General features: G+C 40.3%; 1 long non-coding RNA gene across 1 annotated transcript; it reads right to left on the bottom strand.

Moving 5' to 3' along the window:
* Positions 1-351: 351 nt before the first annotated feature.
* LOC119727477 lies at positions 352-26,552 on the bottom strand. Its single transcript, XR_005270970.1, has 3 exons — positions 26,431-26,552; positions 16,841-16,986; positions 352-8,057 (listed from the first exon to the last, which is right to left on the bottom strand). It is a non-coding gene; the product is annotated as an uncharacterized LOC119727477 (long non-coding RNA).
* Between the last annotated feature and the right edge of the window lie 82 nt (positions 26,553-26,634).

Here is a 26,634-nt window from a genome sequence, read left to right as displayed (position 1 = left end):
TTGGACATTTTTGTAATATTTCTCTCTCTTTTTTTTTAAATTTGGGAGGTTGACGTGCATCTTTTTAGAAGAACCATGCTGTTCCGTGGCCAATGTTGCAGTGGCGTAGCAAATGGGGATGGGAGGGGCCTTCCATGTGATACAGGAAGGGGGCTGTCTGTCCGATTGGACAAAAAGATTTCAAAATCCGTACTCGGCCTTTTTGGGCCGACATGTATAAAAATACATGTACATGTAGCTGAGAACATGTATAGTGAACATGTGCATCCAAATGGTCAAAATTACACACATGTTCTCTAGTTTGCCCAACATGAACATTTCTGGGATTTCCATTTGTCCCCTCCTGTTTTCTTGTGGCCCCTCCTTCATTCTAGCTACGCCACTGTTGATGTGGTGGCAATCTGCCCCTCAGCATCCTCAGAAGCTGTGGCATCATGACACAGGGACAGTCTTGTCCCGCCATCCATGGTCAAGTTTAATTGAAGTTTTCATTAATTCATGCACTGTACAACGACAACATACATCCTCATCTGTTTTGCTCGCTAAACCTAAATGTGTATCATGGCATTTCAGAGTAAACATACTGCTACATGCCTACATTACAACAGATATTGCACATTTATGCTCACATGCAAACCTAGGCAGGCCCCAGGACAAATGAATAAATGGCAGTTTCTTAGATGATGATGGATTCACGACATAGTCAACACGACATAATCAGACCCTACCTTTAATTTCCACACCATTTATAAGTGTAGGCCTACATGTACATTATTTTATACAGGACAAGACATTTTCTTGGTTTCATCACCACCAAGGAATGGATCATATTACTCCAATCTTAGTTTTCAATTTCGAAAAGATCAATCATTCAATTTCTTCATGTAAATCATTTGCATGTACCTGCAGCATTTGCAGAGACTGTACATGTACATGTACACATGACATTGCCTACATGTACATGTATAAACTCAATATGAGAGTATTTCAAGGGGCCGGCCTGTATACATTGTGCAGGCTATCTACACATCTCTAAGCTTTTTTCCCCCATTTTCTTTGAAACATTAAGTAGTGAATTGACTTTTTCCACAGTCTTTTTGCACTGTTCTTTTTGCCTTCTGTCCTGGCAAGTCTGACTTTATTTTTCAAGTCAAACATTCAACGACGGTACGACACCTTGAATATGTGGCACAGAATTGCAGTGAGACACTGATGACTTAACAAACGAGTTTGTTTTCTCAGATTTGTTTTTAGGAAATTTTGCTTTCTTTGTAAATTGTAAGTACGGTCTAAAGTAATTCCACTGGAAAAGCAGAACTGCAACAGCAAAGTTCTTCCATGTATCTGTTCCATGTACATGTATCTGTTATTCTAGATATCTGATCACCGAAACTGCCAATTTTGTATTCAAGGTTTATTCTGGGGCCTGCCTATAACCACCTTTTAAGACAAGACAGAACATTAACTTCAAACCTTTGACATGAACATGTATACAATTTGAGATTTTTTTTGATTGAACCTACATGTACCCTAGAGAAATTATGAATTTTGCAACTTTTCCTGTCTGCAAACATGTCCATAAAAAAACATGTCTTTTGCCTATCCAACTTTTCTAGAAATAAGGTTCATTTATTTTGAGAATACAAGTATGGACTTAATTTGGGGGTTGTACGTATTGACCCTGTGAAGATAAAAAAAAATAACCCCAAGTATATTACTAACTAAGGACAATATATACTGAAATCATGGCACTAAGTTCAATTTCATACTCACTGATATTTTCCGAGAACTGCAAGTCACTTGATTTCATTTTTAATACAGTTATTAAGATATCCTAATTCATGTATTAGTCCTTTCACTGATTGAGTCACGAAAAGATGTAGATCAAATCTGAGACTTAAGTCAAGTGCCTGGCATTTTTACTTCGAAAATCGGCCCTGTCTGGTTTCTCACAAAAGTGTAGTGTCTCACAGTTTAACTTGTTTTAATTTATGCAAGTTTGTTTATTACCCAATTTAACCTGGTTATCAGTGTTTGACGCTACAATGATTTGTCATCATTAATCACATTAATGCGCAATTTATGTCCTGGTTTTATTGACTATTTGCTCTGCACAACTAGTCACTGATTTTCTGAGTAATGGTCTGGCTTGTTCATGGGAAACAATACTAAGTGTTAAATGTTAAAAAACGTTGACTTTTAGAAGAATACAATTTTGCAAATTTCCTGAGGACCTAATTTTAACCTGTTTTAATCACATTCATGTTCATTGTTTTTTCCTCCTGGTTTTATTGACTATTCACTCTGCACAACTATTCAATGATTTTCTGAGAAACAGTCTTCAGGTTTAACATGAAACAAGAACATATCCTGGAGTTTACATTTTCAATAATTTTTTGAAATTACTGACTACTGTCAATAACCAAAAGCACTAAGAATACCTGCATTCTTAACGACATTAACTGTCCCAACACAACAAACTATCCTACATGTACATGTACATTTTATCAACGCCTCTTGAGACAAAACTGATCTTAAACTGACCTGAATAATTAATTAAAGAACCTTGGACGTTTTGAACCCTTTAGTGACCACAGTGGCCTGAGGTGACCAGAACTGAATTGTCCGCAGTAGCCACACTGGACAAACATTTTCAACATTTTTTCAGCATCACATGAAAATTGACTGGTTAAAAAAATCTGATTGTACAACACTACAGGTACAGAGTGTCATTGAGATACAAGTTGAGAATTTGAATGTTTGAATTTGGAAAGTGACGCCTCACAATATTTGCATCATAAAATGCACATTGCAAAGTGCAATGCACAATGAGAGAAGTGTGGTCACTAAAGGGTTCAAGCATGGAGCATAGCTAGTCTTCAGTCTGTGGCAATACCAACATGTGTCCTGAAAGATCTTCACCTTATTTGACAAAATGAAACACAACGGTTACACCGTCATGCCAAAATGCAATATTCCTAACATTACCGGTTTGGCTGGGGTCAAAACTGAATAAGGTTATCAAAGTTTGTAAACAAATGCCTTTGGAAACTGTATTAGAAGTTACTTTCACAATCATTCTTACTTACAGTACTTAAGACAGCCATCTTGCTACAATCAATGGCTTGGCAATTTTTACTTTGTAAAGTTGCGAGTCATACCAGATAGAACAATTGCATTCCTTTTGCTGGCAATACAAAACAAATTGTTTCCATATCACTTTCGGTTTCAGAAATCTTTGAAGGATTTGTGAACAGTTTGCGGATTTGGTTGCATGAGAAATGAAACCAAACTCGTCCAACTCAGAGCAAACTTTTTTTAGTTTTGTAAAATCTACTCATCGATTTTACTTCTCAGCAAGAAATAATAAAATGGTCTGACATCTGATTAAGATTCAGTTACAGCTGTCTGAGGCCATGTTGTACATGAACATTGACATGTACATGTACAAAACGTATGCTCAATTTCAGAGTATGTACTAACTTAATTGGTGAGACTAGTCAGATGAAGTCCAGGTGAACTTTGCTTTGAGCTGAGTTCTCAGCTGCTATATTTACATTTTTCTTCCACAAGGCAGCGGACAAATGTCCACATACATCAACTGAAATAATATTGACAATCTGAACATTTAGAGCTAAGGTGAAGATCTTTCAGGACTCTCAAGATCACGTTCAAACGTTAAATGCCTTTTTTTGTTTTTGTAAAAGGCTATTTCTTTGTATACAAACGAGATACAGTTAGGATTTTTTGGTTGGTATGAGGCAATAACATTTGTTTTAGCTTCTATATGAGAACAGTGCACATATCTCACTTGCAACTGCACCTTGGCAGTAATATTCAACTTTTTTCATATGAAAATGAATGTTTCAGTAACACACTGAAAGAACGCAGCAAAACTATGCTGCTCAAATTACTCATGTGAGCTTTGCTCAAAAGGTTTCTCGCTTGAATCTAGGAAACTAGATAAATAATTCAACTTTTTTTGTAATCAGAAAGACAGTTTTTGCTGCAAGCCTAGAGTTTAGACTTCACTGAAAGGGAATTGCAGTTTAGGATCGCTCACAACACACATGGATGCTTGGGTTTCACTGCAGAGAAATGAACTCATTTGAAAAAATGAGATCACAAATTTATGATCACAAAAAGGTCCTGTTAAACAGAGACTTGGCAGGGGATTCCCCCATGCAACCACCTATCAGGTAGGTGATGAATCTATAGGAGGCTGCAGTGATTGCTCAAACCCAAGGTTTTATCCAATCATAGGATTGGAGTGCAGAGGTCACGACATTCGACCATGATTTGGGTAGCAGCACTTTGAGTACTTGCAGTGAGTGCTGAGTCCAGAAAGATTGAGTGAGAAGTTTGCACACCAGTGCACTGGTTGCATCTCTGTATTACTGTAGGACTCATTCGATCAATTGCCTTGATCAAATTTTAATTCTGAATGACAAATAACAGACCTACATTACTCTTAACTTTCACTTCTGTGTGTCAGATTAACGCTAATTGGTATTGCCACAGACTGAAGACTATAATGCACAATACTGTTTTCCTGTAATGCAGACAGATAGCGTTTACTCCTAGCCATGAGATACACATTCTACTGTAGGTTTAGCAAGCAATGAGGATGTACACAGTGCATGAATTCATTCTAGAAAACTTCAATTAAACTTACCATGGATCCATCTGGCAGGACTGGTTCCCTGTGTCTGACACCACAGCTTCTGTCTTTAGGATGCAGGGGGCCTTTTTTGTCCACCACATCTTCCATCTGGCCAGGAAGCAGCATGGTTCTCCCCCTCTGCACACCAGGACTTCTCCCCTACAATTTCAAGAGTTTGGCCTTCTATCCTTTTTCATTCTGACTTTATAATGTCTTTTCATTTCTATTTTATTTTTCAACTGCTCTTCTGATAATATGATGGCACTGGCCCATTCACCAATTTATTTATGAGACAAAATTTTTCTCATTTGTTTTCTGAAGTGCAAAGTGGTTTTTAAAAATGAGTTTAAGTTGCTTTGAATTCAGGACTTTCATTTTTCGATTTCGTTTCTTTTTTGGTTCAAACCAGAACTAGAATCTTGAATTATTTTAATTAGAAAAGTATTATACTTGATATGGCAAAAAGTTCCTTTTTTTCATCAAATTTAGAATAGTTGTTGCCAAAAAATGACAAACTTTTTAAATTATGGATTTTAGTGATGCATTAGATGCTGAATTAAGAGAAAATTTTTGACTTGTGCAATTTTATGCATCAGTTTTACTTTTAGCTCACTTATCATGTACAGCGCGATATGATTCAGTAAAGTTGTACTGATTTCATTTAGAGATTACTTCCCCATGTTTATCTGTGCATGTCTAAGATTGGAACACACTCAATGAGAGAACTGAATGAACATGTCAATACAATAAAAGGCAATGAGATTTCAGAGTTATACCATGGAAGTTATTCACATAAATAGCGGCTGAAACACCTGTCCAAAAATCCTATCATCTTGAAGAACATCAGAGGTACCAACAACAGTATCCATTTGTTAGCAGATCATTTGGATCAACATGATGCCATGGAACTATTGAAATGCAAGCAGGACATCAAGAGTAGATGCTCGATTGATCTCTAGATTTGCAGTCTCCAGATTGATAGATGGTACATAATTTCCACAGCAACACTCAGTAAGAAACGGCCAAAACGACATCTCCTTTGCAGAAAGGCAAACTAATTGTCAAAGTTCAAAAGGATCCTTACCATGTTGAAGTCGACCAAGTCATCCACGATTATCCAGACCACAAGATCAGGAAGCAAGCACACACCTTGAACAAAAGACCAATCGTCAATGCAGATAGGGGCAACTCACCAGACGAGCCGGCATCTGCGGGCGGGGAACACCACACGTGCACGCCTCGGGGGGACTTGCATGCGTTGGGCTCAAGTGTATCAGAACATTGCCTGTTGGTAAAATGTCAAGTATATATGGGATACTCAATAAATTATCATAAAAGAATTTACATTGTATAGCCAGCACTGGAAGCACATTTTTTCTGTTCTTTTTTAAAGTTAGGATAATGTTTTGATCATTTACATTAATGTGTTATTCAAATTGCCTGTCAAATGAACCAACAAAAACTGCTTTCTCAAAGTATTCAACATAGGTGTGTACACAAAAACACCTGCCTGTAATACACTGTCAAATAACAGCGACTTTGTTATTCTTACAAGTTTTGTTTTTAGTTTGAAATGGTAAACTTAGGGTTTGCTCAATTTTGATGAATTTGGAAAATGTGTGATATAGACAAAATGTTTCATTCAAACACTGCCTTTACACATTTGACCAGTGCTGACTATTCTTAATAAAATAAAAGCTGGGTACAAGATTGGTAGTGCTGCTGATAGTAGCTGCTAAATTATGATCAACTGGGAAATGTATCAAAGCTATCAAAAACCCATGCAGAGGTTGAAACAAATTTGGAGATTTAACAGAAAGTTGATTTTTGTACTCGTTTGCAATGTTGGGCATTTTAAAGTTAACAGAGAATTCCCGCTTTTGATGTCAGGACATTCATATTGTTTTTTTAATCTCAAACAAATAGCTTTTGGTTTAAATGCGAAACAACTGTTAGTCCAAAAGAGAGATTTTGGGCTCAATGTGTTAATTATAGAAAAATTTGGTTCAAAGAGATGTGTTTGCATTTGTGTGTCAAATTTTGTTCCAGGAAAACCAATCTTGCACCTAGCTACTACCAATCAGGCAATGCCATAAACAAATATTTCAGATAAAATATAAATTTAACGTAACCAGCTCTCTCTATTAAAAGCATAAAGCTGCATAATCAAAATTATTGGGAGGCAATGTTTTCCTCAGTTTGAATACGTTTTGAGTGAATCTGTCTTAAAGATTACGTACATTTCAGTTCTTTTGTAAATGCTCTCGGAAAAACGAGGTGAGGAAAAAGAAATGCAGCGCTGTAAATATAGTCAGTGGCTCTGCTTGTTGAGTGCTTTGGTGATAAGCTGCAGTTTCAGGCAAGTACATGTACATGTAAGTGGCGCCACTGAATGAAATTAAGGAAATCAATTCACCAGAAAAAAAAAGGATATTTATATTTTTAAGGCCTGAAAAGTTTTGCATTAAGAAGCTGGTTACGTGTAACATGTAGAGGCCTCTCGTCCATTTTGCAGTTCAATTTGATCTCAGCAATGAGTGACATCAACTTTGGATCCACAAAGAACAAATGTTTTGTTTTGAAGGATTTTGGATCAAAACATAAATTTCTTGCAGGAGAAAAATTCAGGGGATCTTGTTCCAAACTGTGTCAATAGGTGACAGTGGATTCGTCATGGAATACTGTGATTGAAGATTTTTATCAAGTTCTTTTCAAGAGTTTAGACTTCTGTAAAACTGTGGTTACCCTAGGCAACTCAGGTCACAGAGGTTAACTGTAATGACCTCCAGTGACCTCTTGGAGAGAGAGACCTCTACTTCTTTCACATAAAATGGTCGTTCACTTCAAGAGAGTTCCTTTTTCAAAAGAGTTCCGTTTTCAAAGCATGGAGTTCTGTTTCAAAAGAGCAGTCTCTGAAGACAAGTTTTGTGTCCAGCAGGAGAGATTTGTTGAGGAGGAAGTCATTCTGGAGCAATTCCTGTAGACTCCTGCTGGTGCTGGTCTACCTGTGGCTCACACATTCCATCCAGTCAATGCAGACAGGGAGCACCTATGAAGTGATATCGTTGTCGTTGAATGGCAACCCGGAAAAGAGAGATCTCCAGTGCATCTCTGACTGCTTCCTTGTTGGGTTTTAGGAGTCAGTGGCTGTGGTCCCACGTCTCAGATTTCCTGTGACTCAAACCGGAAAGCCCATCAGATCCAATGGCAGTACATGTAGCTTACAGTTCAGTGGGCAGCATGTTGTCGCGACGTCTGGCTGCGTTTCAGGCAGTAGAACTTTCCTTGACAGAAGTCGAGTGTCTAGACATGGTGTCTAAATGGGTGGGTAGTCATCCTGCTGTTTTCAAATCATGCTGGTCTAAGCTGCCAGGGTGGTGCTGGGTCATAGAGTCTGTGTGAAAAAAAGACAGATCTTTAAGAGACCTTTACTAAACTTTTGGGACGCCATAACTTCTGCAAACAATTGAATTGCTACATGTACATAAGCATGCGCGTACCCCTGACAATTCATCTCTGACAATGTCAGAAGAATAAATGTAACAGGATCATTTCAATGGAATAATTTAACCTTGGCAGGTACATGTAGAACGCGCCTTAAGGGTGCAACCCTGCAAAAAAATCCCTTAGACACTAGTGCTAAATGCGCATGCTTCAAAATTCTTTTAAAAATACTCAGAACTCTCACAGGTATTCAAGCTGCACAGAAAAATGATGATCAATGTGTCATCTTTCATTTTCTTTTCATTTTTGGGTGGGTTGACCTTTGACTTTTCGAGATATTCTCACCCAAAGAAGACGGCCCCTATTTTCCCCAAAGCGGAAAAGTAGCCATCTTGAAAAACGATCCCTCCACAACATGGCAAAATAGCGCCACTTTCGAGCCCAATAGCATCCAAAATGCTCAAAATTGGAAGCCCCAAGTCCGGGCCAGAGGTTCATTACCATATCTCTTCAATTCCCCAATTTTATGGCTCTCAAAACTCTCTAATATAGAATATTTTGAGGGTATAACTTTTATTCACAGGGATGTGATTGGTCTGTGACAAAAAAACCTGAAAATTTTATGCATGAAATGCATGCTCCGGCGAGCGCAAGGCCATTACGGCGTGGGGTCCGGGTCCGCTTAAAGGCCCCGAAAAATTTTTGATTTCAGATGCTCTGTGGTGCAATCTGAGGCAATTACTGGGCACTTTCCTCTAAAATTTTGGAGCAGAATTTGTTTTAATTTTAAGAAGAATTTTCCTTCCTTTGTTAAAATGTACTCTTGTTCTTATAAAGTTTCTTCTGTACTCAAAGTTGAGAACCATGCATTTTCATGTTACCTCGCCGTATTTGCCATGCTTTGATGTGCTTTGGATGTTTTACATGGGATACGCGGCATGCGTAGTTGATAATGTCGTTGCAAACATTGCAAAAAACCTTGCCAGCGGTTGCTATTTTATCTTGAAATTCATGCTGATGCCCGTCATTAATAACGGAGTCCCGAAACCATTCCCACCGGAACTTATTTTTCACTTCTTTATCAAGCTCTCGCACTGAAATCTCCTTGCGACAATATCGACTTGTCGGGCGCAGCCATTTTTGAAGGATTTCCGTTGGAAGCGCAGCATACGTACACAAACACTCCTAGCCGACGAATGTAAAACAACAACATGCATAAGGTTACAGACCAGTAAATAAACTTCCATAGACCCCAATGGTAAATGCTCCCACTTCAGAAATTCGGGAAAAATACTCACAACTCTCCAAGGTGTTCGAAACACACATCAAATTAAAGCTAATTTCATCATCTTTCATTTTCTTTTCAATTTTGGGGGAGTCAACTAATGACTTTTAGGAGAAATTTCCATCCGAAGATGATCACCACTGTAAATAGTCCTGAAGCCCATCGCCATTTTGAAAAACGATGCCTACACTCCATTGCAAAATAGAACGCTTTAAGGGCCCCAATTTCATCCAAATTGAACGGAACTACAAGCTCACAGTCCTGTGCACGGCTTCCATCCATATTGTTTACAAACTCTCAAGTTCATGGCCCACAGCATGCTCAAATTTTACTCAAGATTTTGAGGGCATGCAAATCGTGATTTGGCCGGCGTAGGCAGTTTCGGACAGATTTACTGGTCTGCAACCATAATCCACATGATTGTACTGTACTGTATGCCATTGTGCACGCTGAGTAATATTAGTCTGTACACAGGCGCGGATCCAGGGGAGGGCCGCGTGCCCCCCGTAAAATTTGAGTCCAAAAAAAAGGGAATAAAAAGAGGGAAAAAAGAGGGGGAGGTGAGAGAAAAGGAGGGAAGGAGGAGGGAACCTCCTTACAAAAATACCAGCGCCGATATTAAACATCAGCCTGCAAACATTGCGTACTCGACTCAAGAAGCTTCGAAATAAACCGTGATCCCATCGTACGTATACCCCGTACGTACGTACGTACGTATTACCCTGCATATACCGTTATTAAATGCGATTTATACGAACGTACACGATTTATTCTCTACGAACGTGCGGCTTATGTGCTATGCGCGACAAACACACGTTGTGCACTGCTCTTTGGACCACACCATTGGTCAAGGGTGTGTTTTAGTAAGAACAATTTGCCAGCAGTTCCACGCGCTTTTGAATTACAAAGTATACTTTTTCACGGAGTCCAAAACATGTCCTTGTTTTTAATTGACTTCTTCAACGTCACGTCATCATATAATTTTCGTAAAGACTTTATCCGAAAAACGATGTAAAACCCTGAATTTTTTTGAAATACCAGTCCTTCATTTTTAAGGAGCGCGATCGCGCAGGCGCTCCTACTGCGCTCCTTGACTGTCTTGAAGGAGCGCAAAAAATAGAGCTCCTCAAAAAATCCAAAAGAGGGCTCATCAAACACGGGAAGTTTAAATATATAAGAATTGATAAAAACGCCAAGGATTTTAAGTCTTTAGCTACACGTATTATTCATTTGTATTAATGCCCAAACTCACGTTTATTCAGTCTGCTAAATTTTGCTATATAAGAACGAACACTGAGCTCGTACATACCGTCAAAGATCGTGCGTGTACAGCGGTTGTATACTGTATGTGCACTATCTACATGTATATACATGTATATCACATTGAGCTACATGTATGAGCTGCATTGATGTATGAAAACACGTTGGCCCATACGTGCTAGTGCAGCAGTGACTGGTTCCCGCTGCGCCACGCACTATGGGCCAAAGAAGGCATGATGGAAATGCGGACACCAGCCAATGCAATAGTCGCACGTGGTGTGCCGGTGCATGCAAGTAGTCTAGTACAGTGTTTTGCATGCAGGGCGGACGGAATAGACATCGTAAAAATGCGAAGAAAACATCGATGAGAAAGACGATCTTTGCAAGCTAATTTACAGAACTTGATCTCTTTTGTCTGTGTATGTATTTCCCATGTTCATGAATTTATTTCGAGGAAGTACTACTGGTTTATGAAGTGAAACGATGCAGCGTGTTTCACCGAAAACTCATACCGAAAAATGAGGCTCATTCCCGGCCCACCACACACAGTGCATCACGCGGCACGCTCTCGTACCAAGCGAAGTTCAGACATTGTTAGACAGTTTCTCGTTGTGACTAGCATTGTGCATACTTGACCTGCATTTTCCATTATTTTTAAGATTATCGACGGCAAATATTTCGATAATACTTCAGGCTTGTTTTTGTCATTTTGAGGCCCTTTTTATGTAGCTTTCGTAGTGCAATGGAAATAGTTCAGGCTGAAAATTTTCATATAATTTTAAAGAATCTGAACACAAGTATTCAGTAGCTTTATGTGCCGTTTATTAACTCCATTTTCCAAGTACAATTAAGTGATGAACCAACTGACAACTGTATTAAAAAATGAAAGTGCAAGCAGTAGTCAAACCTTTTATTAATCTCCATTTAGTTATCTTTTTTAAAATAAATTTTACCTTGTCTTACTTTTTACAGTTACAAAAATGAAAGAAATAACACCACTTGAGCATAAACAAATAATAATGCAGCCCCTTGAATAAATCCTGATATTCAAAACAAAACAAAAACAATGTTAATCCGTCGTTTCACCTTTTGTTTATCCGTAGATTTTAAGGAGAGTGATTTGCTCTCCTCAAAAATTTGAGGAGAGCGATTTATAGCTCTCCTGGATTTTCTTTAAATGAAGGACTGAAACACCCCTGAAGGTCATGATGGATCCGTCCATAAAACGTTTTTTTTTAACGAAGAAAGTTGGGTTTTGACGTTACTACGCGTTGCAGAAAATACAAATCTGATAAGTTTGGTGCTTAAAACAGATCTGTTTGTTCTTAGGACAAACACAATCAGCAGTTCATTGCCCAAAGGCAAGTTTAAGCACTCGAGACATGCGAGACAGAACGCAGTGTGTTACTTTTTGAATTGCAAGCGAGATACATTTGATCGTAGTTCGCCGGTGGCGAGGCGGGCCGGCATCCGTGCCAGGCCGGGAGATGTACACCAATTCCTTATGTCTATTTGTCAACGTTATCATCAACATTTTTTTTTCACATAGCAAAATGACGAGTCCACCATCAAAATCATACCATGTGGAAATTGCAATCATGGCGCCGAAAGGCCCGATGTCTATTATCTGTAAAGACCAGACGCAATGTCTCACACAATTTGTCCTGCTGCGCCGCCGATCTGCCGATGGTTTAATTACAAATACATGCACGTGTAATAGGCCCAAATTCTTGAAATTACAACTGGACTGAATTAAAAGAACATTTCTTTAAAATGTTTGGGCATTTTACATTATGCAAAAAAGAGGGAGAAATTTGTATGACTGCATTTTTGAGTGGTCGGGCACAACCCGACCACTCTTTGGATCTGTTACGATTAATCTTTCTTTCTTTGAGTGGTCGGGCACAACCCGACCACTCTTTGGATCTGTTACGATTAATCTTTCTTTCTTTCTTTCTTTCTTTTTTTTTCCGGGCAATACTTCTCCACGGGTTTTCTCTTAAACGGTATATGGTATGAACTTGTAACTTTCAATATATATCGACCCTCATCCAAAGTGGTGCATATTACTCTGACGTCATGATTACGTCATCGGGTATCAAATTACAAGTAATTTAGGTGGAAAAGTGACCAATTACTTTCACCTATAACTCTTGAACTAAATAATCAATGATGTTTGTATTGTGCATTGAGATAGACCATTAATTGCTTAACATTTTTTGTCAGTACGCAAACTCCTTTGACCTTTACTTTCAGGTCTACCGGAAGGTCAAAGTTAGGTGAATTAAAAATGAAGACTTTAGCCTGAAATAAAAACAAAGCAAAATTTCTTCCGAATGGTTTACAGTACAATCACAAAAACTTGTGTGAACTTGTGCCATGCTACGAAGATGTTAGCCTATACATTTTGTTACGTCATCATGACGTTATCAGGTATCAAATAACAAGCGATTTAAGGGCAAATTTTGACAAAACAGTTTGTGCTATATCTTTTGAACTAAATAGAGTATCGTGTTCGTTTTTTCGTGAGGTTGTAGACTATGCCGTGAGAAACATTTCTTGTTCCCGGACACAAAACCGCTTGACCTTTACTTCCGGGGTTACCGGAAGTGCAATGAAAACTGAATATAATGCAAAAGTGGAAGCATTTTACTACAGACATATAAATTATGCAAATGTTTAGTGAGAAATGCAAGTCACAAAAACAGTGATGACGTCATAATCTGAAAGGGCGCCCCGTAGCGGCACATAAAATTGTGTTTGTTTTCTTTAATCTGAAGAACATCAGTTCCAATTTTACCAATCGCCCCTTGATATTCTTTGATTAACCACAGATAATTTAGCAAGGTTTCAAATTCATGACGTCATCAGACTGGAAGTTACGTCGATGAGAATTTGAAGAAGAAAAATCATATTTTAAATTGAATTCTATCATTTGATCCATGTCATATATCTTCGTAGCCCAACTAACAATACCATAACAATTAATGTTAACCTTTTGATTCCAAATACTAGTGACGTCATGAAACCATAAGTTAGGTGTTATAAATACATACAGTTATATTTTCCATATTTGCATACGTTATTTAACTTCACAATAAACATTGTGAACTAAATCAGTATTCACTTCCCGTTTTTTTAATAATGACATCATCAAGCCAGAAATAACTCGTTTGTGTACATAAAATGTTTACGGAAATTTAGCGCACCGTTAAAGATGCATTTTTCAACAAAATAATTTATTGTGATGGAAAGGATTTAATTTTGTGATCCTTTGCTGTTACATAAACATATTCATAACTTAACTCGGCAGTGTTTCTTAAAATCTACGGATAAACAGCGGTAAAACGACGGGTTACCATTGTTTTTGTTTTATTTTGAATATAAGGATTTATTCAAGGGGCTGCATTATTATTAGTTTTTGCATAATAACATATGCTCAAGTTGCGTTACTTTTTTCGTTTTTGTAACTGTAAGACAAGGTAAAATTTATTTTAAAAAACTAACTAAATGGAGATTAATGCTTAGGCTTTCATTTTTTAATACAGTTGTCAGTTGGTTCATCACTTGATTATACTTGGAAAATGGAGAGTTAATAAACGGCACATAAAGCAACTGAAAATTTGCTTTCAGATTCGTTACAATTATATGAAATTTTCAGCCTGAACTATTTCAATTGCTCTACGAAAGCTATACAAAAAGGGCCTCAAAATGACACAAACTTGCCTTAAGTTTTATCGAAAATATCTGCCGTCGATAATCTTAAAAATAATGGAAAATGCAGGTCAAGTATGCCATATACACAATGCTCGTCACGACGAGAAACTGGCTAACATTAACGTCTGAACTTCACACTAGTACGAGCGTTTGTGATGCACTGTGTGTGGTGGGCCGGCAATGAGACTCGTTTCACGGTATAGGATTTCGGTGAAACACGCTGCATCGTTTCACATCACATACCGTACCAGTAAAACTTCCTCAAAATAAATTCATAAACACGGGAAATACATACACAGACAAGAGAGATCAAGTTTTGTGAATAAGCTTGCAAAGATCGTCCTTCTCAATCGTTGTTTTCTTGGCATTTTTACGATGTCTATTCCTGCACGCAAAACACTGTACGGCAGGCGGTGCATTGCACCGCTCGCGACTATTACGTTGACTGGTTACCGCATTTTCATCATGCCTTCATTGGGACTTAGTGCGCGGCGCAGCGGGAACCAGTCATTGCTGCACTAGCACGTACGGGCCCACGTGTTTTCATGCAGCTCTATGCGACATACAGATTGTGCACGCACAGTATACAACCGCTGTACACACACGATCTTATACGTACGAGCTCGGTGTTCGTTCATTTTTAGCGATGTCCAGCGGCATACTAACGTGAGTTTGGGCATTATACCAATGAGCGTGTAGCTTAAGACTTAAAATCCTTTGCGTTTTTATCACTTCTTATTTTTAAACTTCCCGTGTTTGACGAGCCCTCTTTTGGATTTTTGAGGAGCGCTATTTTTGGCGCTCCTTCAAGACAGTCGAGGAGCGCAGTAGGAGCGCCTGCGCGATCGCGCTCCTTAAAAATGAAAAATATAATGCACGAAAATATGCAGACGAAAATACAAGGTTTCAAGTGAAGAACAGAAGAAACTGAGAAGGTTTGTAAAAGCAAGAGTATATTTAAATCAATGAAAACAATCTTATAATCTTAAAAAAATTTACTCAAATGACTCCGGGGAAGAGGGGCCAGGAATTGCCTCAGATTGCACCACAGAGCATCTAGAATCCAAAATTTCCCCACAGACCCCACGCCGAAAGACGTTCGCGCTCCGCATTGGTCTTCGGACAGATGCCTTCATACGCACCCTTGCAACAGTTTACAAACTAAGTCTTTACAATTCCGTTTCAAAGCACGAAAATAACTATGCAGACGAAAATGTTAAGTTAAACAAGCGAAGAACAGAAGAAACTTAAAATGCTTGTTAACGCAAGAGTATATTATAAACCAATGAGAAACATCCTTATAATCTTAAAACGTTTTGCTCAAATAACTCAGGGGAAAAGGGGCCAGGAATCCCCTCAGAATACATCACAGAGCATCTAGAATTCAAAATTTTCCGGGGCCCTTAAGCGGGCCCCGGACCCCACACCGTAAGACAGGCGTGATCCGCCCTCGCATTAGTCCTCGGAGAAAATGCCACAACCCATCGTTGTAACAGTTTACAAAACGAAGTCAATACAATTCCTTTTCCAAAATAGAATGCAAGAAAATAGGAAGACGTAAATACATGGTTTTCGACTTTCAAGCACACAGTAACTTAAAAATTGTAAAAGTAAGATATTTAAAAAAAAAAACCTATAATCTTAAAAATTTTTGCTCAACTAATTTAGCGAAAAGGAGCAAGGAATCGCCTCAGATTGCACCACAGAGCATCTAGAATCCAAAATTTCCCGGGGCCCTTAAGCGGGCCCCGGACCCCACGCCGTAAGGGCTTCGCGCTCTGCACTCGCACCTTTTTCTCGGAGCAAATAATTTGGCTCCAACAGTGTGCCCCCGGTCTAAAAAAATCCTGGATCCACGTCTGGTACACCTGACCAGCGCAACACGTGCATCTCGAGTACCGACACAGGAACTAGACCAATATATTCACAACCTCGGACCCGAGCGAAAGATCACATGAACACGCTAACAGCAACGCATGGTCTTCAACTTCGTTCTCACATTGGGTATCCAATATGTGCATGCAATATATCGATCAACGAAGTAATATCCGTGAGTAAATTTCGGATATTTCGGCAAGCAAAACTCATTATGAATAATTAATTAGCACATTCTACCCCGCTATTTTCTCAACAGATTCACATGATTCATGTTGGTGGACTTTTGAGGCCCCAAAAAACGGATTTCCGGAAAAAAAACTGACAAATCACATCTCTGTATTCATGAAATCGACGGACGAAATTTTGGCCTATTTACAGGCGTGACCCTTAGGATCAAACAAGAAATCAATTTGTGCACGTCTCATGGAGTCTACTCAATAAAAAGCTATCCTGGAATCAAAGTCCGTTTTTTTTTCACACATTTTTGCTTGAAAATATCTTTCTTTTTCAAACCAGTTGATACAAAGTTGCCAAATGGGTATATCACCAAAAAAAACACCCCGGCGTCATTCACCAAAAAAGCAAGCACTTACCCTGTGTCTTTGGTTCCTGTGACCATGCTGTGACTGGCATGATACTCCACAGTCGATGGACAGTTGTGAAGGTTTGGTGCCTGGGTGGGTACATCTAACAGCTGCAGGTGGGTTGGCGACTGGTGATTGTCTTGAGGATAATTGATCTGTAATGAAGAAATTTCAGTACATTTTAAAACATGATGGCCTATATTAATTTTTACAACCAATTTTTAAATGCATGAATTATCCGGTAATTCTCATGAGAGTTTGTCCTGAAATAACTGCAGAATTTTGATGCCATGGTTCGTACACTGTGACCTTTTTGTTTTTAGTTTTCCTGGTTATTATACTGGTGAGTACATGTAACTTCAATTGCGAAAATCAAGAGGAAAAATAAAGCAATTAGATTTCAATTTCAGGGGGAAAACGGCCAGTGTATATTTGATGTGAACCAGTACCAGGTTTTCTTGAATTCTTGTAGGCCTAGCGGCACTCACACTGACCTGCGCAGCGATTGTTTTTGGGACTTCAACAATCTTTTTACCGTGAGGAACCTTTGTCTGGTACCCCACTTACACTGTTGTTGTGACTTCATATAGGGACAGGAATCAGAAATGCAATTTTAGACTTTACTTCCCTTAACCCTAACCCCCTAGGCCCTTGTTGCTTACAACCATCCTCAATCCTCCAAAATCCTCCAAAATTTTCCAAAATTTTGCAACTCCGCCTAAACTCCGCCTAAAATTGTCAGACAGTCCTGCCTCAAAATGCATTCATCCTCAATCCTCCAAAATCCTCCTCATACCAAAACTTTGTGTTTAAATGAAGGATAACCAACGCCAAATCCTTCAAAATCATCAGACAGTCCTGCCTCAAAATGCATTCATCCTCAATCCTCCAAAATCCTCTTGTGCTTCAATCACCATTCATCCTCAATCCTCCAAAATCCTCATGTGCTTCAATCACCATTCATCCTCAATCCTCCAGAATCCTCATTTGATTCAATCACCATTCATCCTCAATCCTCTAGAATCCTCCAAAACCGCCAGGAGGATTTTGGAGGAGTGAGGTGGGTTAGGGTTAATAGACGAATGTGTGGCCAACTTAGTGAATTTTTACATGTTACTGCCTGTTGACGTAGAGGAGGCCCTCAACCGACGCGGTGGAAACATGCAGTGACATGTAAAAAACATATTCCCTACAATTCTCACATGAATTGTAGGGAACGAGGTACGAGTTAAGCCAAAAAAAAAGCCTTTTTTCTGTTTCGCAAATAAAGTAGCATCAGGTGGCAATTCCCCCCCCCCCCCCCATTTTCAGTATTTCTTTCAAAATTGGAAACGTTTCTCACAGTCTAGTCCGAGTAACTTGGACCCAACTTATTGCCTTTTTAACATTCGGACATGGTCTGGCAATAGTAGGGTCCAAGTTAAACCACATCATTTATCGGTTGACACAATTTTGTCATTGACCCAAAAACCCAACATTGCCCAACCAAAATATCAGATTTCACCCTCAAAACGGCGTTCAAATAACAAAATACGCCACCTGAGGTACAAGTAGAGATCTATGATTAAGATCGAGGTACTAAATTTTACTTAAGATCCGGATGAAAAGTAAAATTTCCCATTCAATTCCAAGAGCTCCCCTCGCGATCGTGAACACGTTAAATTTCCGACTCATGTTTGAACAATGCGATGTGGTCCAGCATTCATTCGATGGTCCCCGTATCCCGAGTGCGATTCCCGTTACCCGTTAAAAGGGAGTCGGGAACTAGCTTGAACTGGTTTCCGCCCATAAAAGCTCCTATTATCGTTCAAAGTGTACTTGTGTTTACAAACGAGATCCATTCTACTCATTATCATAATCGATGCAACACGGCTCGAGTCGAAAATTTAACACGAGTCAGAAATTTAACATGTTCACGATCGCGAGGGGAGCTCTCGGAATTGAATGGGAATTTTCACTTTTCATCCGGATCGTAAGTGAACTTCACTACAAGTAAAACCATGACAACCATCTTAACCCTAACCCCCTAGGCCCTTGTTGCTTACAACCATCCTCAATCCTCCAAAATTTTGCAACTCCGCCTAAATTTTTCAAAATTGTCAGACAGTCCTGCCTCAAAATGCATTCATCCTCAATCCTCCAAAATCCTCCTCATCCCAAAATTTTGCACTCGTGTTTAAATGAAGGATAAACCAACGCCAAATCCTTCAAAATCATCAGACAGTCCTGCCTCAAAATACATTCATCCTCAATCCTCCAAAATCCTCTTGTGCTTCAATCACCATTCATCCTCAATCCTCCAAAATCCTCATGTGCTTCAATCACCATTCATCCTCAATCCTCCAGAATCCTCATTTGATTCAATCACCACTCATCCTCAATCCTCTAGAATCCTCCAAAACTGCCAGGAGGATTTTGGAGGAGTGAGGTGGGTTAGGGTTAATCATCGATGTCTACTTGTACCTCAGGTGGCGTATCTACATGTAGTAATTTGGAGGCCATTTTGAGGGTGAAATCTGATGTTTTTGTTGGGCAATGTTGGGTTTTTGCGTCAATGACCAAATTGTGTCAGCTGATTGATGCGGTTAAGCTTGGACCCTACTATCGCCAGACCATGTCCAATTGTTAAAATGACGATAAGTTGGGTCCAAGTTATACACGGACTACTCACAGTAGTCCCAGATTCATGTCTTTTCAACATTTTTGCAATGACTGACCCATATGAATTTGTCACCCCAACTTTTGTTCACTTAATTTCACAGTTTAAATCTGGCGCGCAGAGTATTATACAGAGGTCCAGGGCTACATACATTGTACATGTAATCGTATTAACGCTGGCCCTGTGTGGCCCAATAAACACATGCACGTTCTTTCCATCACAAATGTCTATAACATTAACTGCCTTGAAGTGAACAGTATTCAGATACAAATTGACATTATTTAAAAATGAAATTAACCTCTATAAAGACGTGCAGTTTTAATCCCAGATAACTAATAACAAATGGATACTTTTTAAATATCTTAGTTAAAGTAGAATTGGAGAAAACATGTCCTGTAAAACGGTACTCCTAGAACTATGAGGCTCCACGTAGTGGAGCCTCATACAATGTAGGTTCAGAACCCCGCAAAATTGTTGTCAGCACAAAACACTAATTAAGTACAAAAACGTCCATCCCAACCAAGCTGTTTCCCACAGAACCGCTGCACAGTTTGCCCCAAAACTCCGTACAATACCTCATGACATACTCACGTTATGTGCACCCAACAAACATCGGTGGATTCTGTCTGTTTCTCGGCAAAAATAATGAAAAATATGCCCTTTCCGCACTGAGCCAATCTGACACTTGAAACGTGCACGCGCGCAGAATGATCGCAGTCATTTTTGGGTTCGATCGCTCGGAGCGCGCCGCGGGGGGTACGTACATGTACATGTACTTGCACTTGTACGCATGCGCATACTATCGTTCCGCTCCTACACCATACCCCCGCGGCGCGCTCCGAGCGATCGAACCGAAAATGACTGCGATCATTCTGCGCGCGTGCTCATTTCAAGTGTTAGGTTGGCTCAGTGCGGAAAGGGCACATTTTTCATCATTTTTGCCGAAAACAGACAGAATCCACCGATGTTTGTTGGGTGCACATAACGTGAGTATGTCATGAGGTATTGTACGGAGTTTAGGGGCAAACTGTGCAGCGGTTCTGTGGGAAAAAGCTCGGTTGGGATGGACGTTTTTGTACTTAATTAGTGTTTTGTGCTGACAACAATTTTGCGGGGTTCTGAACCTATGAGGCTCCACTACGTGGAGCCTCATAGTTCTAGGAGTAGTAAAACGGATGATGAGCAGAGTCCAAGATCATGAAACGCGTGGTAAGCAATGGCACATCGATGTAAGTCTCGAACAATGCCTTATCAATGCATCGGCCATCGCGCGCACTCGGTAACGGAATCCAACTCGGGATACGGGGACCATCGAATGTACGCTGGGCATGAAGAACAAATCGCGTCGTTCAAACATTAACACGAGTCGGAAATTTAACGTATTCAAGATCGCAAGGGGAGCTCTCGGAATTGAAAGGGAAATTTCACTTTTCATCCGGATTGTAAGTAAACTTCAGTACAACTATCTTAATTATTGATGTCTACTTGTACCTCAGGTGGCATATCTAGTAATTTGGAGGCCGTTTTGAATAGCTGGGGTTAACCAGCCCTAAATTTTATCATTGGGTTGTCATCTAGGGCTGGAGATAATTTTTCACGTAACTCAGCAGCGTAGGCAGGTCCCAAAAAAAATTGCGTTTGTCCCCGTTACACACTAATTGCAACTGCAACTCACCCCAAACTTGCCTGGAATAACCATTACACAGGTCCTTGAATTAAAAAACGATCCACGATGAATTTTCAAAAAAAAATTTGGGACCTGCCTACGCTGCTGGGTTACGTGAAAAATTATCTCCAGCCCTAGATGACAACCCAATGATAAAATTTAGGGCTGGGTAACTCCAGCTAGTAGTTTTGAAGGTGAAATCTGATGTTTTTTGTTGGAAAATGTTTGTTTTTGGGACAGTGACTGGATTGTGTTGTCCAGCTCGCACTATTAGCTTGGACCTTACTATTGCCAGACCATGTCCAAATGTTAAAAAAGGCGATAAGTTGGGTCCAAGTTATAGACTAGCATTATGCATAAACATAACGCTAAGGTCAAGGATCATCCTAGCCCAGGTTGGACGAAGTCTTCATTGCAATACGACTGACGTCCAGGGCAAGAATTCTCTACATGAAACCACCCAACATTTTTACCAGAGTTTTGTTATGTTTTACCTCGTTATAGAAGCTTATTTCACGCCTACATACTCTATGTATCCTTATCTATTAGGCCTTTGGGTTCAGGAATTCCATATGCGATGCTGACTGACGTTAATCAGGAAAATAAACTCCAAAGCAACGTTAAACTTGTACGTGTTTGTAGTCTCTTTTCATCAGTTTATTCCCAGAGTCGTACGTCATGTACAATGTACATGATATGTACAAAATGTACGTGCGTACGATCCGAAAGCGCGCACGCACGCTAGCGCCCTCATTTGTTTAGTTTTGGTTGGAACCGTGACGTCACTCCAGCCAGCTGATGTCACGAAAACGCTCAACCAATGACCAAAGCCGAAACGTGTTTCTGGTAACTGGCGCGAAAACACGCTCGGTCATTGGATTAGCGACCGCGCCTTCAAGTAAGTGCGCGTGCGTATGAGGGTGGTTACTAAGCAAATCGCGCGTGCGCACTGCATATTCATGCGGCATAGTCTGTCCCCCGGACTAGTCCGAGTAACTTGGACCCAACTCATCGCCTTTTTTAACATTTTGGACATGGTCTGGCGATAGTGGGGTCCAAGCTAATGCCGCGACCTGGACAACATCATCCTGTCACTGTCCCAAACCAACATTTGCCAACAAAAAACATCAGATTTCACCTTCAAAACGGCCTCCAAATTACTAGATATGCCACCTGAAGTACAAGTAGACATCGATGATTAAGATGGTTGTACTTAAGTTTACTTACGATCCGGAAGAAAAATGAAATTTTCCGTTCAATTCTGAAGACCCCCTCTGCCTAGGTTGTCGTTGTTGTGCTCACGTTCAAAACTGCATGATACGCTGTGTGTACGCGTTCCCAATTGGGTAATGGTGTCTGACCTCGACCTCATGCAAAGGTCGTGACGGCGCGCTTGCGCACAATGCACTGCATGCACGGCAGATTCCCCTGCGCCGCGCCGACGACTGTTTCCTGATGAAGAGTGCTGTGTAAGTTCGCGGTACGCTAGCCAGCGCGACTCCTAGGCGTACCGCGAACTTACACAGCACTCTTCATCAGGAAACAGACGTCGGCGCAGCGCAGGGGAATCTGCCGTGCATGCAGTGCACATATGGAAAAGTAGTCTCTTTTGCTACACCGATATGGACGTGTTTCCATGTTACGCACAAAACGGGTTAGCCGCAGTCGCTCCGAATCCGGTCCACCGGTGAAAAAATGGTTTTAGTGGTCAAACGAAAAAACATATAATCCGGGGTCGCCCGGCATTCCAATCTCTATATATTTTCCTACGAAATTCCAAAATTTCACTCGAATAGAGCATTCAATGTCGTCGGACCAGCTTTCTCAAAACGCTTTTACGAGGGACCAGAGCGTCCTTTTTTAGTGTAATCACACGCAGTTTTACCCTTACGCATCAGATGGGGCGAGTTTGCAAAGCAGTAACTCGGCAATGCATTACGCAATGACAGCGGGTTTTCCGGCATTCTCTGCGTTAGTTTCCTCCCCATATCATATGTAAAACTCGTTTTGATTGGCTAAGAAATGTCGTCGGAATGAAAGAAAACTTGAACCCCGTCATTCTGCTATCCAATGGTATTCGTCATGACCTAGCGCTGGGATTAGCATAACATTCGCGTGACGTCATGTCCACTGAGTAGCTTCTAGCTAGCCGCGCGGTGGATGTGACTGGATTTGCTGTATTTTATGCGCTCTAAACGAAAAAAATATGTAATATGTGAAATGAAATTGGCACTTACTATGTTTTTGCCACATGCAGTTTTCATCCTACATGAACTTATACGGTTTTTCCACAGGAAATTGAAGGAATTCGTCGAAGAAGTTAAGTGCAGTGAAGGTGGTCCGTACCATTACTATATAGGGAATACCATTCGGCACGTGCGCAGCGTGGTCAATTCAAGTGCATGATTGCAAGCCCAGCAGTGCCCGTAACTTATTTGGGATTTTCGTATGGCTAAAATTCATGTGAGATCTTCTTTCAGGTTGCTTTATTTTCATTGTTGTGTTTTTAACTATGTCCTGTATTTTGCCATAGAGAAAGACGATGTTTCCATTGTGTAGGCCTGTGTAAACACCTGTTGTTTATTGGAGTTACGCGTTGGTGCGGTTTACCCATTTGTCACAATGGACTCTTCGGTACTAGCCACACGCATACTTGCTACACATAGGAGTTATGCATAATGCATGATTGGGCATTGACCCATTCAGTACACGCGTAGCGTGTCCCGAAGGTCACATACACACACAACTGATTTTTTGAGACTTTAGCCATGAAACTTTTCCATATGTGTGCGCAAGCGCGCCGTCACGACCTTTGCATGAGGTCAAGGTCAGACACCATTACCCAATTGGGAACGCGTACACACAGCGTATCATGCAGTTTTGACGTGAGCACAACAACGACAACCTAGGCAGAGGGGGTCTTCAGAATTGAACGGAAAATTTCACTTTTCTTCCGGATCGTAAGTAAACTTAGGTACAACCATCTTAATCATCGATGTCTACTTGTACTTCAGGTGGCATATCTAGTAATTTGGAGGCCGTTTTGAAGGTGAAATCTGATGTTTTTTGTTGGAAAATGTTGGTTTGGGACAGTGACAGGATGATGTTGTCCAGGTCGCGGCATTAGCTTGGACCCCACTATCGCCAGACCATGTCCAAAATGTTAAAAAAGGCGATAAGTTGGGTCCAAGTTACTCGGACTACCCCCGGACCAGATGTGATATGAGCGTCGAGAATAATTGTCCGGTCTATGGAACCAGACTACACGCTGCACAGACGTTCATGATGATGTACGACTAGAATAGACTCGGCGGTGAGAAACTGATGAAAAGAGACTAAAACACGTACAAGTTTAACGTTGCTTTCGAGTTTATTTTCCTAATTGACGTCAGTCAGCATCCCATATGGAATTCCTGAACCCAGCGACCCAACAGATAAGGACACATAGAATACTACGGCGTAAAAATTAGCTTCTCCAACAAGGTAAAAATATTGAAATTATTGGTCAGAAATGTTTTTGTTCGGTTGTGGGCGCTGTGTTACCCAGGACTCCCTCCGTAACGTAGGGAGGAAAGGGAGTCCACCAGGGCTAGGATTAGCCCCATAAATGTGGCCCATTTACTGGACTGCCTCCGTAAACATAGGCCACACATCCACATGTACAAAAACGTGTCGACTTTGCCAAATTTGATTTTCACATTTAGACTTACTTTGTAGGGTTTTTTTGCTTTAGAAGCATTCTCACCCTCTATATAGGCTAATCAGAAAGTGCTGCCTTTTTCAGATGTCCATTTTTCGTGAAATTTCCAGATATACATTTGCACACGTTTGCGTATCAAAATTTCAACATGAAATTTCACAAAAATTAGACATCTGAAAAAGGCAGCACTTTCTGATTAGCCTAGCTCTACTGAGTGGAGCGTTGAATTACGGGTACCTCTCCATACAAATGCTCCACCGATTTGCCATACTTTGGTAGCACTTACACGGTCGTCATGACGGTATGCATTTTGTGCATGCCCTATCGCGAGGACAAGGCCCAAAAAACCGATAAAGAAAATACAAATGAGGAAGACAGTAACCCTGGATAGATCCACACATTCATGACATTCCATAAGACCCCTCAAATTGTTTCAAACAACCGGTAATTTTGAAAAAAGAACAAAATAGTCTGAACTTACCGCTCACAATTAAATATGTCTGCCGAGTTGCACAGTCTATTTCACTGACATGACTGATGCATAATTCATTGCGCGCGTGTGTGACGTCACTATTGAAGAAAAACAAGTTGCGCTTACTCAATAGCTGTTTCATGTAGTCATATGTGCCCCGCGCCGTCTGACTGTGGGTTTTTGGTGCGGGGCACATATCAGTACATGAAACAGTCATTGATTAAGCGCGACTTGTTTTTCTTCAATAGTGACGTCACACACGCGCGCAATGAATTATGCATCAGTCATGTCAGTGAAATAGACTGTGCAACTCGACAGACACATTTAATTGTGAGCGGTAAGTTCAGACTATTTTGTTCTTTTTTCAAAATTACCGGTTGTTTGAAACAATTTGAGGGGTCTTATGGAATGTCATGAATGTGTGGATCTATCCAGGGTTACTGTCTTCCTCATTTGTATTTTCTTTATCGTTTTTTTTTGGGCCTTGTCCTCGCGATAGGGCATGCACAAAATGCATACCGTCATGACGACCGTGTAAGTGCTACCAAAGTATGGCAAATCGGTGGAGCGTTTGTATGGAGGGGTACCCGTAATTCAACGCTCCACTCAGTAGAGCTATGATTAGCCTATATAGAGGGTGAGAATGCTTCTAAAGCAAAAAAAACCTACAAAGTAAGTCTAAATGTGAAAATCAAAATTTGGCAAAGTCGACACGTTTTTGTACATGTGGATGTGTGGCCTATGTTTACGGAGGCAGTCCAGTAAATAGGCCACATTTATGGGGCTAGGCTAGGATCATCCTAGCTAGTGCCCTACACTTCACGATCGCCAAAAAAAGTGGCGTCACTTCAGGTTGCAAGTGCAACATTCTTTCCAAGTTTACTTTTAAGCTGTTAATATTTCAGCAAACTTCATTCGTAAGACTAAGATTAAGAAGAGTACGTGTTACAAAAGACGAGACGAGTTGGCATGGGGCGAGTTGGCAAGTAGGGGGCGAATAACCTGCATTCATAACTTAAAAATAAAAGGCCACCATTTTACGTTACAGGTATGACCCATTTTCGACCTTTTCGTAACTGAAAATCCTCTTAAAAGTACTCACCAATACTCTGTATATTCTTAGTCAATGTTCCTGGATACCAGTGTTGTCTTTTCTATCAAGAAAACGGCAAATACTTCGTAGGGACAGTTGACCAAAAAAAATTTCTTCTTCAAAGTCGCCATTTTTTTCAATGTGAGGCGCGCAATGCATCATGGGTGTGGACCACGTGGGATTTTATGCAATATGTCAAACCTTGGGTACCTT

The sequence above is a fragment of the Patiria miniata genome, unplaced genomic scaffold (assembly GCF_015706575.1).
Source record: "Patiria miniata isolate m_02_andy unplaced genomic scaffold, ASM1570657v1 HiC_scaffold_20, whole genome shotgun sequence".
Taxonomy (NCBI): Eukaryota; Metazoa; Echinodermata; class Asteroidea; order Valvatida; family Asterinidae; genus Patiria; species Patiria miniata.
Note: the sequence above shows the minus strand (reverse complement) of the source record. Positions and strands in the feature narration are given on the sequence as shown.